The sequence below is a fragment of the Chrysemys picta genome, chromosome 12 (genome assembly GCF_011386835.1).
Source record: "Chrysemys picta bellii isolate R12L10 chromosome 12, ASM1138683v2, whole genome shotgun sequence".
Classification (NCBI taxonomy): Eukaryota; Metazoa; Chordata; order Testudines; family Emydidae; genus Chrysemys; species Chrysemys picta.
The window spans coordinates 24,473,434-24,489,574 of NC_088802.1; the positions used below are offsets into that span (position 1 = coordinate 24,473,434).

The 16,141-nt window shown below is 46.4% G+C and overlaps 1 protein-coding gene and 1 pseudogene across 1 annotated transcript in view; one reads left to right on the forward strand and one right to left on the reverse strand.

Moving 5' to 3' along the window:
- LOC135974464 (maestro heat-like repeat-containing protein family member 1) overlaps positions 1-16,141 on the forward strand; it is a 936,803-nt gene that overhangs the window by 862,638 nt on the left and 58,024 nt on the right. The gene's annotated exons all lie outside the window — the stretch shown is intronic.
- LOC135974826 (olfactory receptor 6B1-like) lies at positions 12,944-13,902 on the reverse strand (annotated as a pseudogene).

Here is a 16,141-nt window from a genome sequence, read left to right on the forward strand (position 1 = left end):
ACCTGCCTTCCAGATTTGGACACCCTCAAAATTCAGGAGTGCTCAAGCTCAGTTTGGGCAGTTGTTACTTCATTTCTTCCAAATCAAATATACTGATCCACTGTAACTTGCTGTAGAAAAAGTAGAATAAATTGAGCAAGAAATGCTTCCCAGTGGTTATTAGGACTGGAATTGCTATTTTCAACAGCCATTGCATTTTTTTTTTTTAGTTTTATTTGTTTAAAAGGAAGACAGTGATATTGCATTGGCAAATTCCCCATAGAAACAAAGAATGGAACAAAAGAATAATAAAGACACCTCAACTTTTCCTCATTTATGTAGGACAGCCTTATAATATGCATCCAGATATCCTCCAGTCACACAAGCTGAAAATTGTTCCACTTTACTGCACTTCTGTAACCATATGGGAACCAATCCTGTCTGTGTTCTGTGCACATTCAAAATTCCTGCTGAATGACCCACCCTGGGAGCGAGTTTGGGGCAGCAAAAAACCTAGAGCTGGCCCTGGAGGCAAAATCTGATATTCGTAAGAGTTGAATAGTGCAGGGGGTTACATATCGCTAAATACCAAGCATAAGACATTGCCGTTAGGAGATAGCATTCTGTACATCCCAGAGAACCACAGAAATACAGTTGCATGAAGCCAGCAACCTGGGCAGGATGGTTGAGGTGTAGCAGGTCTCCAGGCAGGACAAGTTGCCAAGGAGGAAGTACATGGGGGTGTGAAGGTGCTGGTCAGCCACAATGAGCACCACGATGAAGGTGTTCCTGGCCACGGTTGCCATGTAGATCACTTGGAACATCAGGAAGAGAAGAATTTGCAGGTCGGAGAGATCCCTGAATCCCAGAATGATGAATTCTGTGATGGCCGTTTGGTTTCCCCAGTTTCTGTCTGCCATGGTTTGAGTCTAGGAACAATAAATCAAGCTGTGCAATTGAATTGGAAGAACATAGAGTAAAATTTAATCAAGTCTCATGAATTAATTCCATAAATATTTGGAAACTCCCCTTCCTGTCCTGATTACAGGCTGAAATTTTAAGCCTAAATGTAGAGTTCAATTCATTTCTCAGGGTTTGAGACAAGGTGGGTGAGGTAATACCTTTTATTGGATCAACTACATAGAGCTCTTCAGGGTTTGGCAGATAGGACTCCGGTTCCACTGAGGTTCTTGTCTTTCATCATTCTGCAGAAACAGGACTTTCTCATTAAAGAGACCTACAGTTACTTGAAGGAATGAGCTGGTGAATTCTTTGGTGGCTGTTTGGTTTCCCCAGTCTCTGTCTGCCATGGGTTGAGTCTAGGAACAATAAATCTTTTCCTAGATTGAATGGGTAGGTGTGGCGGGGCAAGTGCCCCACCCCAATGTGAGAGGGGGCTAGAGTAGGCCAGAGAGGATGTGCAGGCTGTCAGCCAATCAGGAAAGGGCTTACTGAGAGCCAATCAGGGCCCAGATTGGAGGGAGCCAATCAGGGCCAGGCTCAGCCTTATAAGAAGGCTGCTCTGGAAAGGAGCAGTCAGTCTGTCCCACGCCTTGGACAGGGGAAGGTTTGTCTCCAGGGTGGGAGTCTAGCACCCGGGACAGCGCAGGCCCGGGGGAGCAGAAGGAAACTCCAGCCTGGTGTCTGCCAGGCTGCAGGCCCTGAGGGGAAGAGTCTAGCCGGTGCGAGGGTCCATAGGGGAAGCGGCCCAGGGAAGCAGACAGACGAGGGGAGAGAAGGAGGACAGCGATGCTGCCGCTAGAGGGTCCCTGGGCCGGGACCCAGAGTAAAGGGTGGGCCTGGGTTTCCCCCTTCCCCCCTTGCAGTACACCCAGCCATTGGCTGTAGGGCGTGGCCATTATAGACCACGCCAGATCCCTGACAGAAGGGATCAGACTTTGGGGTGTGTGGTTGACCATGGTGGCTGGACATAGAGACTGCTGATTGACCTCCCCCTCCCCCCGGAAGGGGGTGTGGCTGGACTAAGGGGCACTGCCGGAGGGCAGTGGTCCGGAAGAGGACGCCGCGAGTTGGTGAGCGATGTGGGCTCAGAAGCCAACCGAGGACAAGACAATGGGCGGGATACCACCGAGAGGGGACGCTCCACTGGACTGAGCTAATTCCTGGAGTAACCAGTAGGAGGTGCCACGGTAGTGAGTCCCAACCTTGTTACAGAACGACATAGAGTTAAAAGTTAATCAAATCTCATGAATTAATTCCATAAGTATTCAGAAACTCCCTCTCTCTCCTGGTTAAAGGCTGAAATTTTAAGACGAAATGTAGATTTCTGAGCTAAGTGCCAGGAGTCTCAGTCTGAGGACAGAACATTGCTCTGATGGGGAAAATGGTGTTGTACATGGATACCAATGACTACTATAACAGCCCGTTTCTCTGGTAGCCAATACTAATAAACAGAGAAATGATTTTATCTGTCATATCATATACCATCTAGTGACATACCAGAGTTTAACAATGATGCTTAAATGCAATATTTCACTTCAGACAATGGCCAGAATCATGCCATGTCTTAGGAGTCAAAATCAATAAATACATCAACTGAAATCTTGGACTGAGATTTCCAATGCGGTCTAGTGTCTTTAGGCACCGATCTTCTGTAAGAATTAATGGAAATAAATCTAACAATATATCCTGGTATATTCAGCTTTTCAATTCTCTATAGGAAAAGAAACAATTTTCACCCACTCACAAGAAATCACTTTGTTATAATTTATGAAGTGGAGTAAATTCTCCCTTAGTTCCTGTGATGGTTATGTGGTGAGGGACTGGCAGTGCCTTTTCTGTTTCCCGACATTAACTATGTAGCAGTAATAAAATACAGCTCTTTGGAGGGTGGGTTTTAGGAATGGGCAGAAGCAGACTGATGTGCAACCCTAACTGGGGAGTGACACTCCCCACTCCATAATAATAATACAGGAACAAGAAAGGCACTGGAGTGGGGGAAAGATACTAGATAAAAGATAATAGAGCAAATAATTAAGCAATCAATTTGCAAACACCTAGAAGATAATTAGGTGATAAGTAACAGTCAGCATGGATTTGTCAAGAACAAATCATGTCAAACCAACTCATAGACTCATAGACTCATAGACTTTAAGGTCAGAAGGGACCAGTATGATCATCTAGTCTGACCTCCCACATGTTGCAGGCCACAAAAGCTGACCCACCCCCTTTCCCTTGACTCAGCTGTTGAAGTCCCCAAATCCTGTGATTTAAGGACTTCAAGTCGCAGAGAATTCTCCAGCTAGCGACCTCCGCCCCATGCTGCGGAGGAAGGCGAAAAACCTCCAGGGCCTCTGCCAATCTACCCTGGAGGAAAATTCCTTCCCAACCCCAAATATGGTGATCAGTAGAACCCCGAGCATGCAGGCAAGATTCTCCAGCCAGACCCTCATTGAGCATTGATACTACACCCTGATAGCTTTCTTTGACAGGGTAACAAGCCATATGGATAGGGGGGAAGTGGTAGTCGGTATATCTCGACTTTAGTAAGGCTTTTGATACTGTCTTGAATGACCTTCTCATAAACAAATTAGGGAAATACAACCTAGATGGGGCTACTATATATATGGTGGGTGCATAGCTGGTTGGAAAACTGTTCCCAGAGAGTAGTTATCAGTGGTTCACAGTCATGCTGGAAGGGTATAATGAGTGAGGTCCTGCAGAGATCGGTTCTGGGTCTTGGTCTGTTCAATATCTTCATCAATGATTTAGATACTGGCATAGAGAGTACATTTATAAAGTCTGCGGATGATACCAAGCCGGGAGGGGTTGTGAGTGCTTTGGAGAATAGGATTAAAATTCAAAATGATCTGGACAAACTGGAGAAATGGTCTGAAGTAAATAGGGTGATATTCAATAAGGACAAATGCAAAGTACTCCACTTAGGAAGGAATCATCAGTTGCACACATACAAAATGGGAAAAGACTGCTTAGGAAGGAGTACTGCGGAAAGGGATGTGGGGATCATAGAAGCTAAATATGAGTCAACAGTGTATCACTGTTGCAAAAAAAGCAAACCTCATTCCGGGATGTATTAGCAAGAGTACTGTAAGCAAGACAGGAGAAGTAATTCTTCCGCTCTACTCTGTGCTGATTAGGCCTCAGCTGTAGTATTGTGTCCAGTTCTGGGCGCCACATTTCAGGAAAGATGTGGACAAATTGGAGAAAGTCCAGGAAAGATCAACACAAATGATGAAAGGTCTAGAAAACATGACCTACGAGGGAAGATTGAAAAAATGGGGTTTGTTTAGTCTGGAGAAGAGAAGACTGAGAGAGGAGGAAGGGAAAAAATTGTTCTCCTTAACCTAAGAGGACAGGACAATGAGCAATGGCCTTAAATTGCAGCAAGGGCAGTTTAGACTGGACATTAGGAAAAACACTTAAGTGGTTAAGCACTGGAATAAATTGCCAAGGGAGGTTGTGGAATCTCCATCCTTGGAACAGATTGTACAAACACCTCTCATAGGTTATCTAGATAATACTTAGTTCTGCCTTGAGTGCAGGGGGACTGGAATAGATGATCTCTCGAGGTCCCTTCCAGTTCTACGATTCTATGATTGGGACTCACACTAAGCCGGATCCTCAGCTGGAATAAATCAAGGTAGCTTCATTTGTGTCAGAGGACCTGTCACAAGACATGGATCTCACACTCCATCTCTATGAAATTGTGCTGTGAATGCTGACCGGCACTGCAGTGGGAAGGTGAGGCTAAAACTGTTAATATTCACCTGAAGAAGAGCTCTGTGTAGCTCAAAAGCTTCTCTCGTTCTCCACCACAAGTTGGTTCAATAAAAGATATTACCTAACCCAGCTTGTTCCTCTAATATTCACAAATCACATTCAAGCCCCTGTTTCGAAGGTGGTATAGAAAAGCAGTCTGGAAGATGGTGCTCACCTGTAACTACAAGACAGCTCAAGCTTGAAGTGATGAGCTCTTGTTTCTCAGGGTTCAGGGGCCAGGACTCAGGATCCTCAGCTTGACGGTCCTCTTTCTGCAGAAACTGGGAGAAGGTAGAATGGGGATCTTCTGTTTCCCCTGCCCCTTACTCCAAGAACAAGGGGGGACATGCAACAAAATTAAAAGGTGGGCAACTTAAAATCTATAAAATGAAATACTTGTTCACCCAAAGTATAATTAAACTGTGGCACTCACTGTGATGCTGGCAGACCAAGTGTTAGCTCATGCCAAGGTCCCCCGGTCTCAGCAGGATACTAACAGATACAAAGCAGGAATGAGTCTGGCTCACTTGTGGATTAATATTAATAATATGGGTATTAGAATTATAAGAAAGTGTTGAATGCTTGACAGTTGCTGCCTGCATTAATCTCCCCTGTAATGTCTGTTCCATATTGTAATTCAATATTTGAGCGGTTGTAGTGAGCTTCTGTGAGTATGAATCCCCACAGGAGAGGGACATTAATGAGTGTGAAGAATTGCTCTTCCACAGACATGAAGCCTCTCCTGAAAAAGGAAATCCATCCGTACCAGATCAAGTGACCAGATAGCAAGTGTGAAAAATCAGGACAGGAGATGGGGGGGTGGGTAATAGACACCTGTATAAGACCAAGGCCGGATCTGGCTTTTTGGTCGCCCCAAGCAAAAAAAAAAAAAAAAAAAAAACGGGGCGGCCACAACGGCAAAGCAAAAAAAACAGAGCATGTGTTCAGGGGGACCGGCTAGCGGAGGGAGCGGGCGGGAGAGAGAGAGAGAAGGGGGGTGGCCAGGGCTACAGCAGTGGCGCTACCACGCCGGAAGGGCTCTGCTCCGGTCGGCGGGGAGGGAAGGACGAGGACTGCGTGCCAGGCTTGCTGCAGGGTGCTCCGGTCGTCTGGTCCCCTCCGCCGCCCCCCCGTACAGGGCGGCCGGAGCGGAACGAAAAAAAAATGTGGCCGTGCTGCCCTAGGATTGGGCGGAATGCTGCCTTGAACAATCTGCCGCCCCAAGCACCAGCTTGCTCAGCTGGTGCCTGGAGCCGGCCCTGTATAAGACAAAGTCCCCAATATCGGGATTGTGCTTATAAAATTGGAACATCTGGTCACCCTAATACCGGGTGTGCTATGGGTGGATATTCCAACTGGAATTTCCCTACAGCTGGATTGAGAAACCAACAACAAAAGGACTAGAGACTTATTGTTCTGCTCTCCTCCTTATGAAGATGAATCATGCGAGTGGTCTGAGTTTGCAGCTCAGAGCAGATGGCAGGAGGGGGATAAAAACCCCAAACAAAAGGAACTAGGGATCTCTAGGCTGCTTGGATGCTCAGGGCAGGGTGTTTCTAGGCATTAGCAAGAGATCCCCAGCGGCTTAGCCTGGGTTAGCGCTAAAGGTCACATACAGCTTGCTGCTGAGAGAAGCCTGTATTACCTTTTGAAATCTTAGACTGTGACTCATTCATGGGTCTGTTTTCTTGCTTTAACCTTGTAAATAACTCATTTCCTTCAGGGCCGGCTTTAGCAAGTGCGGGGCCCGATTTGTGGGGCTTGTACTTACCGGGCGGCGCTCCCAGTCTTCAGCGGCATTTCGGATTGCCACGCTCCAGCCGGGGTTGCGGGACCATAGGGTTGCTGGGCTCCGGCCGGCGCTCCAGCCGGGGGAGCGGGGCCACTGGGCTCCCGCTGGCGGAGCAGGGCCGCAGAGCTTGCTGCACTCCGGTCAGGGGAGCGGGGCTGGGGGTCTTGCAGGGCTCGGGCCGGGGGAGCAGGGCAGCGGGGCTTGCCGCGCTCCAGCTGGGGGCGCGGGACCTTCTTAGGTGCAGGGCCCAATTCCGGAGAATCGGTGGAATCAGCCGAAAGCCAGCCCTGATTTCCTTTTCCTATTTAATAAATCTTCCTATACAGTAGTTCACTATAGGATTGGCTCCAAGCGTCATTTTGGCGTGAGACCTAAAGTGCAATTGACCTGGCGGAAGTCAGGAGTAACCTGAATATTGCTGTGATTCTTGGCGTAAGGGGCCATGTACCACAGATACGCTCACCTGGGGGGCAGGACAGACCAAGAGGACTTTCTGGGGAGACTCTGTCAAGGCTGTTTTAAGTGCCTGAGGAGTTTGCACTCGGTGCAGTTCGTTGGTGAAATCTAAGTTTAGACCTGACAACCAATGAGGGGTTTATGCCCTGGTTTGTAACGGTCAGCCCTGAGTTTGGCACTCACACTCTTGCATCCCCATTGGGAGCATCACACTCACTGCCACAAAAAGTCCTTGATATGAAGGACTTAACTAGATTCCAGAAGAGATTGGATGTTCCTGATAGCCATATAAATATCCAGAGTTATCATAATTAATGGCAACAATAGAGATTGGCTTAACCCCCAAAACATGAGGTTTAATATCTATGCCAAACTGAGCTATTATAGACCAACATGACACATGTGAGGAGAGACTATCCCAGAACTGCTATTGCAGTGTTCTGACATTTGCCTCTGAAACAGCTAGTCCTGCTCGCTCTCGGAGAACGGTACTGGACAGGTTGGTCCTTAGGTCTGATCTAATCTGGCAATTCCTATATTACTACGTTCTCTTAAAGTGATCCAGCAAAACCCCAAATTCCAGCTAGTTCAAGAAGCTACTCTTTTGATATTCAGCCTCTGACAGGCTGTTCCCTGAAAAAAGTTGACCTGGCGCAGATTACTTCAGAACACTTTTTGGTGAAGATCGATACAAAGAAATTATTTGAGAGGAGATTGTCAAACTGTCTATAGGATTGGGACATTAATTCTAACTGGCGATTAGGACACCCAATTCCTAGGTGCCTTAAATCTCAACCACAGCAGCTCTGCAATGTGTATCTTATTTATTCCTGGGTTCAGCTGACTCATGGATTCTCTTGCAACCTGCCTGACTCAGATATAGTGAAACAGTTTTAGTTATTTACTTTTAACTAAAACCATTTGTTCTTCAAATTCCCTCTCATCCTCCTAATTTCATTCTTATACTTCACCCACCTAACATGCCATTTTAATGTTCCTTTCTATCAGCTTCACTTAGTTTTGATTTCCATTATTCTATTCCAGGCTTCACCCTCATTATCTTGAGCCAGATCCTTAGCTGAGGACCTTTCACAAGACATGTATCTCAATTTCCCCATTGTTAAATGGTGCTATTAACACTGACTGGCACTGCTGTGGGAAGGTGAGGCTAAAACTGCTAATATTCCCAGAGACAAGGTGAGTGAGGTAATATCTTTTATTGGATCAACTTCTGCTGGTGAGAGGGACAAGCTTTTGAGAGTTAGAGATCTTATCTCTCTCTCCAACAAAACTTGGTCCAGTAAAAGATGTCACCTTGTCTCTCTAATGGCCTGGGACCAACACGGTTACAACAACGCTGCCAATTATTTTCACAAAGCACATTCCTGCCCCTCTTTGGAAGGTGATATAGAAACACAGTCAGGAAGATGGTGCTCACCTGTAACCACAGGACAGCTCAAGCTTTGAGCTTATTTCTCAGGGTTTGGCGGCCAGGACTCGGTTTCTGTCCCTGAGGTAATTGGGTCTCATCATTCTATAGAAACTGGATCTTCTCAACAAAGACACCTGCATCTACCTGAATGGACGAGTGGCTGCTGTGATCTGTCTTAGAACATGTTCTTCCCCCTCCACTTACAAAGTGCAGAGTCCTCATATTTGGCTGCGTCTCCCTTGATTCCACCTCTGAAGAGGTTGAGCCTGGGGAGTCAGCTCTGTGTTTTCTGTGCAGACAGTACAATCCACCAACCTCCCTCACCCAGAGGAATCTTCTTTCCGATACCAGCTGTATGAGGTCACTGCTCTGCATGGCTGAAATGTAATGCAACGCCCCTGGAGTCCATGGCCATAGAAAGCCTGAGACTACTCAGCAATCTTTGCTCATGTCAATTGTACCATTGTCTTCAGTGGAACAATTGCATGAGGAAAAAATGGCTTAGATGACTCAAGCCTGCTAGATTGGGTGCTGAAGCCAATTTAACAGACTCACTGGAAACTGAATGTAAAGTAAGTTTAATACATAGTTTGCAACTGAAAGATTTGGATGAAAGAATCTCTCTCTCCCACTTACACCCTGTAGCGAGGCAGTCTGTCCCCCTGCCACCCCGGAGAGGGCCGAGCCTCTCTGGACACCAAAGTGGGCGGAGCCAGCAAAACCTGCACCCACTCCTCAGAGATCAGGGCACAGGACAGGAAGTATAAAAGCCCGACTCCAGATCTCACTTGGAACTCAACCACCGGAGTGACCAGACGCTTGTGGCCTAGCTCTCGATGGGAAGACCATGGCGATCGACGGCCGACACGAGAACTGGCCAGAGCAGCCAATGCCTGATGGTAGCCTGAGCCCAGAGACGCTGCCAAGCTTACCGCTCACCTGTTACCCCAAGGAACTGCCAGGCCTACCGCTCGCCAGCTACCCCGAGGAGCCCATGGTGTGTGACCCCATGGAGGATGGCCTCAGGACCCAGGTACCTCTAGAGGGGGAGATAGAAAGTAGCCCTGGGGCAGCCGACCCAAGTGTGGCTGCAACACTGCCAGAGCCAATGTCAGTGTGTTGCAGCCAGGATCCCCACTGACACAGCAGCGGGTCTTCTGCCGCTGCTAAGGCCCCGGGCTGGGTTGCAGTGGAGTGGGTGGGCCTGTGTGTCCCCCCCCACCCCGCCGCCAGCCACCTTGCAGGTGGCAGTCTCCCCCTCTCCCCGGCTGCTCAGAGCCAGGAGCCTGGGGCTTGCTTTTGAACCTGTTTGCTCAGCCTCTGCCTGAGGGCCTGAGCTACTGACTGTTTGTTGCCCGCCCTGATCCAGGGCCTGGGCTTGCTACTATTGAACTGTTTGCTCAGCCCTCGCCAGAGCTGCTGACTGTTTGCCGCACAGCCAAGCTAATTCCCCGACACACCTGACCAAAGTAGCGAGGCGGTCTGGCTCCCCGCCACCCCGGAGAGGGATGAGCCCTGACCGAACAGCCTACACACCCCCAATGGAAATATTTTTCCCAAGGAACTTTGATGTTATCGGTAATTACTAATGTTGGTTTATTTAAGAATATTCTCACCCTTCTGCTGAGCGGTAGCAGGATTCAGGATCTTGCAGATTGGTTTCCCACTGGAAAACCAGTGATGTAGAGTCTGGGTAATTTCTTAATGTAATGTTTTTCTTTTTACACTATAGACATCAGTCCTGGAACAGAGGTAACTACAGACAACATGCTGGAATCCTCCTTTTAGGGATCTCAGCCCATACATCAGGAGCAGGACTAGCATGCAAGGACCTTCTCCCACACAATACTTTCAGCCCAGGACCCTAAGGATGAAAGCTGGGTTATCACCAGTGCGTGGGAGCTGGGCAGGGCAGGGTACTTCTCTGTATGACCTCTCTGACAAGTGTAGCTGTAATTCTCTCTAATGCTGTTGCATCATGAACTAACGTCCCATATTTTCCATGCAACAGCCCTCCAGTCTGTATCCTAATAGCTATTGCAATAGCTTCTCTATAGCTCCAGTGTCATTCCTGGGATGTGCCCTGTGGGTTGCCTGACCATTCTGTGTGTTGGATTCTCATTTCTGAGAGGTTCCTGCCTCTCCCAAAGGAACAGAAAATAAATCATTTGAAATGGGAAAGGAAATCTTCAGGATTCTCAGTCTACTGAGGTGATGCACAGTGCCCACTTTTGGGGAAAACACTGTTTTAAAGTAAACTTCTTAGGTTTTCTGATCTTTGCTTTGGCCCATGTTCATCCCAAGCATCACTGAGTCCTCAAATCTGTACCTGCAAAAGTGCCAGAAAGATTGTAGAAATGACAGTTTGGCAAAGTTTTCCATAAATGTGTCCTTTTATAGTCAGCTCTTTTTAAGCCCCTCCCTGGTGACAGAATGGAACCTGGACATTTGGAGGCTGCCTAACTAGTCTGCCCTGGTCTTAGTGACTCAAGAGTGAGGGAGTGGGACAATGTATTTGAACTCACATCCTAGATGGAAATATCTGGGGTGTGAAAAGCAGAGAGAAGCTGTGGTGTCTAAGCATTGACAGTCTAGGAATTGGGATGCCTGCGCCTTTAAGAACACAGCCCCGGGAATCTGCCCTCTTCTCCAGCACTGACATGCAGTGTCCTGTGAGGAGAACTAAAAAAGCCTCTGTCCCCTGCATACCCCTATATTTGCAAAAACAGCAGGGGGTCAACTGTTAGCCCCTCTCCCCCTCCCTGGATGGGGGTTTTGTCCCTGCACAGGGACTGGCAGCGTCTCCCTCATGGGCTTAACCCAGGCTCCCACCCCCCATCCCGATTTTTCCCCTCCAGCCCCTCTTATGCTGCTACCTACAGTAGCTTGATCCCACCAGCCAGTACATTTCTGCCCCCTGCTCAGACCCTGACTCCCCCGTAGCCCCCTGCTGTGATTTGCTCCCTTTGCCCCTTTTTTACACCTCCAAAGACCAGGCAGCAAAGTCTGATGCCAAGTAAGGGCAGAGTGAGGGCAGCTGCACCAGCAGATGTTACTGCACCTGCTCAGTTCTGGTGAGCATGCTCAGCAGGGAATTCTGAGAGGGAGCTTTTTGTGTCATCACCGGCCATGCCGTGAACCAAAGTCAGGCCATGTATTACAGCAGATGCTTACAACTTCACTGTCCGATACATGACCTAGACAAAGATATTACTAGCATTGCTAACACAGAGACACTCCTAAGAAGCAACAGACACTGGGTATGTGTGTGAACTCACTCCAGAAGATTAGCCCAGGCATATCCTGACCTAACACCAGATAAGAGGGTTTGACAGAAGTAATGAATAGGGATGTTTTGCCTGAGACACCTGTAGCAAAGTACAAGGGGAGGTAACAAGCAGATGTCATGAGACACGTGAGGTGGGACGTAAGTTGTTTGTCTCAGTCTATAAATGTCGGGGTACCTCAATTTAACCCTTTGTGCGGCCCAGGGAACAGCAGAAATTCCTGCTGCTGACTGAGCTGCTCCTTGGCACTGGGTACACGTGTATTAGTGTATCTGTAACCACAGAACCAGGATGCTAGAACTGTGCCTTGAGGGCAATAAATCTGGCTGAGTGCCTTTGTCACCAAACTGGCCCTGTGGTCTTTCTTCCTGGGTAGTACTATCGAGGTCTGTTGAACCAACTTTCTGGGGAGGGCTGGGACAGCATATGGAGAGAGCAGGCAAGCACGCCGACTGACAGCAGTTTGCAGAGTGCTATGATGGCAAGGAGCACAATTTCTGGGGCGGCAAATTTCCCAGGCTTACATCCTCACCTATGCCGCACGGGAGTTACTATTTTTATTGTCCAAACATTTATTTTGATCAAAAAATGCTTTTTATGGATATAAAACATTGATTAAAAATTGGTCTCCGCTCCACCTGGTGCCCAGTTAAAAACTCTATGATGATACCATGGTTAGGGCCACCTCCCTCTCTGGTCCTTCCACTTAGATGGACAACAGTGACCTGAGCTCTGGCTGGATTCTGTGTTGTATCCTTAAGGCCATAAGAAACGATCTGTAGCAACAAATATGATGATGTCACCCATTGTGTTTTGTTTGTATTTACTGTCTGAATTTGATTACAAGACTTTATTATCTTACATAGAGAAACAATGAACAGGGGATATATATACCCAGGGATTTGCTTTCATCGTTAGTGGATTTTGTGCCTTACACAATGTCAGCTCTGTGCAGTTTCAGAGGCTGTACACACTCCTCACAGAGGGTGAACATTTAGCCAAAACCCTGGAGAAAAGTACCATCATACTGTGTGTATCAGTGCTGAACATGAGAGAGTGACACAGCTGTCAACATACTCACTTTCCTGGAAATTGTGTTACATGGACACAGCGGGGGACCACAAAGACTGTCTCAGTAACTCCATGCAGATCATCTCCATTTCTTCTTCACATTAGTGCTGAGATTTTCAATGGGAGTTTTCAACTTAATTTTAATGGCGGCTGATTGCTTAAAACACCCGGGAAGCTTTGAAAACATCAGGCTAAGTTATTCTCTGGGAGTCTCTGCATGTTTTGGTGAAAGCCACATATTTACTAACTGCTTTGCACAAAGCTTCTTTGACCTCTCTGTTTCTCAGGCTGTAGATGAGGGGGTTTACCAGGGGAGTCAGGACTGTGTAGCAAAGAGAGAGCACTTTGTTCAGATTTCTCAGTGTATCACTTTTCGGTAGCAGGTACACAATCATTATGGATCCATAGAAAATTGTCACCACAATGAGATGAGAGGAGCAGGTGGAAAAGGCTTTTTGTCTCCCGGTGGTGGAAGGGATTCTCAGAATGGTGGTGATGATACACACGTAGGATGTCAGGGTTAGTAGGAATGGAGGCAGGGTGAATACAGAGACTAATATGAAAGCCAGCAATATGACCTGGTGGGTGTCACTGCAGGAGAGTTCTATCAGTGGGATGGAATCACAATAGAAATGGTTAATTTCACTTGGGCCACAGAATATTAACTGTGATAGGAATAAGACAAAGATAGCAGTAGCCAAACAGCCATTTAACCATGATCCAGCAGCCAACTGGAGGCAAAACCTGATATTCATAAGAGTGGAATAGTGCAGGGGTTTACATATGGCTAAATACCGATCATAAGACATTGCTGCTAGGAGATAGCATTCTGTACATGCCAGAGAACCAAAGAAATACAGTTGTATGATGCAGCCACTGACTGAGATGGATTTGTCCCCAGTCAGGAGACTGGCCAGCAACCTGGGCAGGATGGTTGAGGTGTAGCAGGTCTCCAGGCAGGACAGGTTGCCCAGGAAGAAGTACATAGGGGTGTGAAGGTGCTGGTTAGCCACAATGAGCATCACAATGAGGGTGTTCCCCGCCACGGTTGCCATGTAGATAACTTGGAACATCAGGAAGAGAAGAATTTGCAGGTCAGGGAGATCCCCGAATCCCAGAATAATGAATTCTTTGATGGCTGTTTGGTTTCCCCAGTCTCTGTCTGCCATGGTTTGAGTCCAGGAACAATAAAACAAGCTGTGCAATTGAATTGGAAGAACATAGAGTTAAAGGTTAATCAAGTTGCATTAATTAATTCCATAAGTATTCAGAAACTCCCCTTCCTTTCCAGATTGCAGGCTGAAATTTTAAACCTAAATGTAGAGGTCAGAGCAAAGTGCCAGAAGTCTCAATTTGAGAACAGAACATTTGTATCCATGTAAACCATCGTCTGCCATAATCAAAGCAATCACTTCTGAAACAGCCCATATCTCTGGTAGCCGAGTACTGATATAGCGGATCAGAATATTTCTTTATCTACTATGATATTCCCTCTAGTGACATCTTAGAGCTTAACAATGTTGCTTAAATGCTGTATTTCATTTCTGGCAATGACCAGAATCATGCCATGTCTTAGGAGTCAAAATCAAACAACTAAAATTGGACTGAGATTTTTCAATGCAGTTTAGAGTCCTTAGGCAATGACCTTCTGTTAGATTTATTTCTATTTATTCTACAAATATATCCTGGTATATTCAGCATTTCAGTGCCCTGTAGGAAAAAGAACAATTTTCACCCCCTCACAAGAGATCAGTTCATGCCATAAATTATGAAGTGGAGTAAATTCTCCCTTAGTTTTTCTGGTGGTGATGGTGACATGGTAAGTGACTGGCAATGCCTTTTCTGTTTCCTGACGTTCACTATGTAGCAGTAATAAAAAACAGCTCTTTGTAGGGTGGATCTTAGGAAGGGACAAAAGTAGGTTGATATACAACCCTAACTGGGGAGAGACCCTCCCCATGCCATAATTATTGTGGGATAATAATAAAGGAACAAGAAAGGAACTCAGGGTGGGGGAAGATGCTGTCCCTGAACTTGGAGTCTAGAAACATTCTGGCATGCGTGATTTAGAGTAATAAAGCTCTATCACCACTCCCCACCCCATTGGGGCACACATGAACCAGATCCCCAGCTGGTGTAAATCAAGGCAGCTCCATTTTTATCAGTGGGGAAGATCTCCAACTGAGGACCTGTCACAAGACATGGATCTCACGCTCCATGTCTGTGAAAAGGTGCTATGAACAGTAACTGGCACTGCTGTGGGAAGGTGAGGCTAAAACTGTTAATATTCACCTGAAGAAGAGCTCTGTGCAGCTCGAAAGCTTCTCTTGTTCACCAGCAGGAGTTGGTCCAATAAAAGATATTACCTCGCCTGCCTTGTCCTTCTAATATTCACAAAGAACATTCATGCCCCTGTTTGGAAGGTGGTATAGAAATGCAATCAGGAAGACAGTGCTCACCTGAAACCACAGGACAGCCCAAGCTTGAAGTGATGGGCTCTTGTTTCTCAGGGCTTGGGTGCTAGGACTCATCAGAGGTTCTTGTCTCTCCTCTTTCTGCAGAAACTGGATTTTCTCAGTGAAGAGACCTGCAGTGACCTGAAGGGATGAACTGGTGCATTTGACCTTCGTTTGGAAAAGGGGCTTCCCCTTTGATTTACAAAGTGTAAATGCTCCCTCATATTTGTATTCTGCCTTCACGCTTTTTAATATGGTCCCACTTTAACCTTTCTCCCACTTGGTTCATTTTGTGTCTCCAAAGCTTTGTAGCTAACAATGCCCCACGTGACTTGCAATTATACAAGTCCCATTGTACATCATTTTTTTAGTTTAACGATCCTTTGTGGAAAATATTTTAGATCATGAACAAACACCAGCTTACATTTTTGGAAGATGCCTATCCAAGGTGATGGGCTGTTATAATGTACAGTAGAACCTCAGAGTTACGAACTGACCAGTCAACCACACACCTCACTTGGAACCGGAACTAGGTAATCAAGCAGCAGTAAAGACCAAAAAAAATAGTATTTTTTTAAATCCAATACAGTACAGTACTGTGTTAAACATAAACTAGTAAAAAAAAAATCAAGGGAACATTTAAAAAAAAAAGATTTGACAAGGTAAGGAAACTGTTTCTTTGCTTGTTTCATTTAAATTAAGGTGGTTAAATGCAGCATTTTTCTTCTGCATAGTAAAGTTTCAAAGCTGCATTAAGTCAATGTTCAGTTGTAAACTTTTGAATGAACCAACATAACGTTTTGTTCAGTTATGAACATTTCAGAGTTACGAACAACCTCTGTTCCCGAGGGCGCTCATAACTCTGAGGTTCTCATGGACTTGCACCACCCCTTAATTAGTATTCAAGATATGCCATTGTCTAATGGGC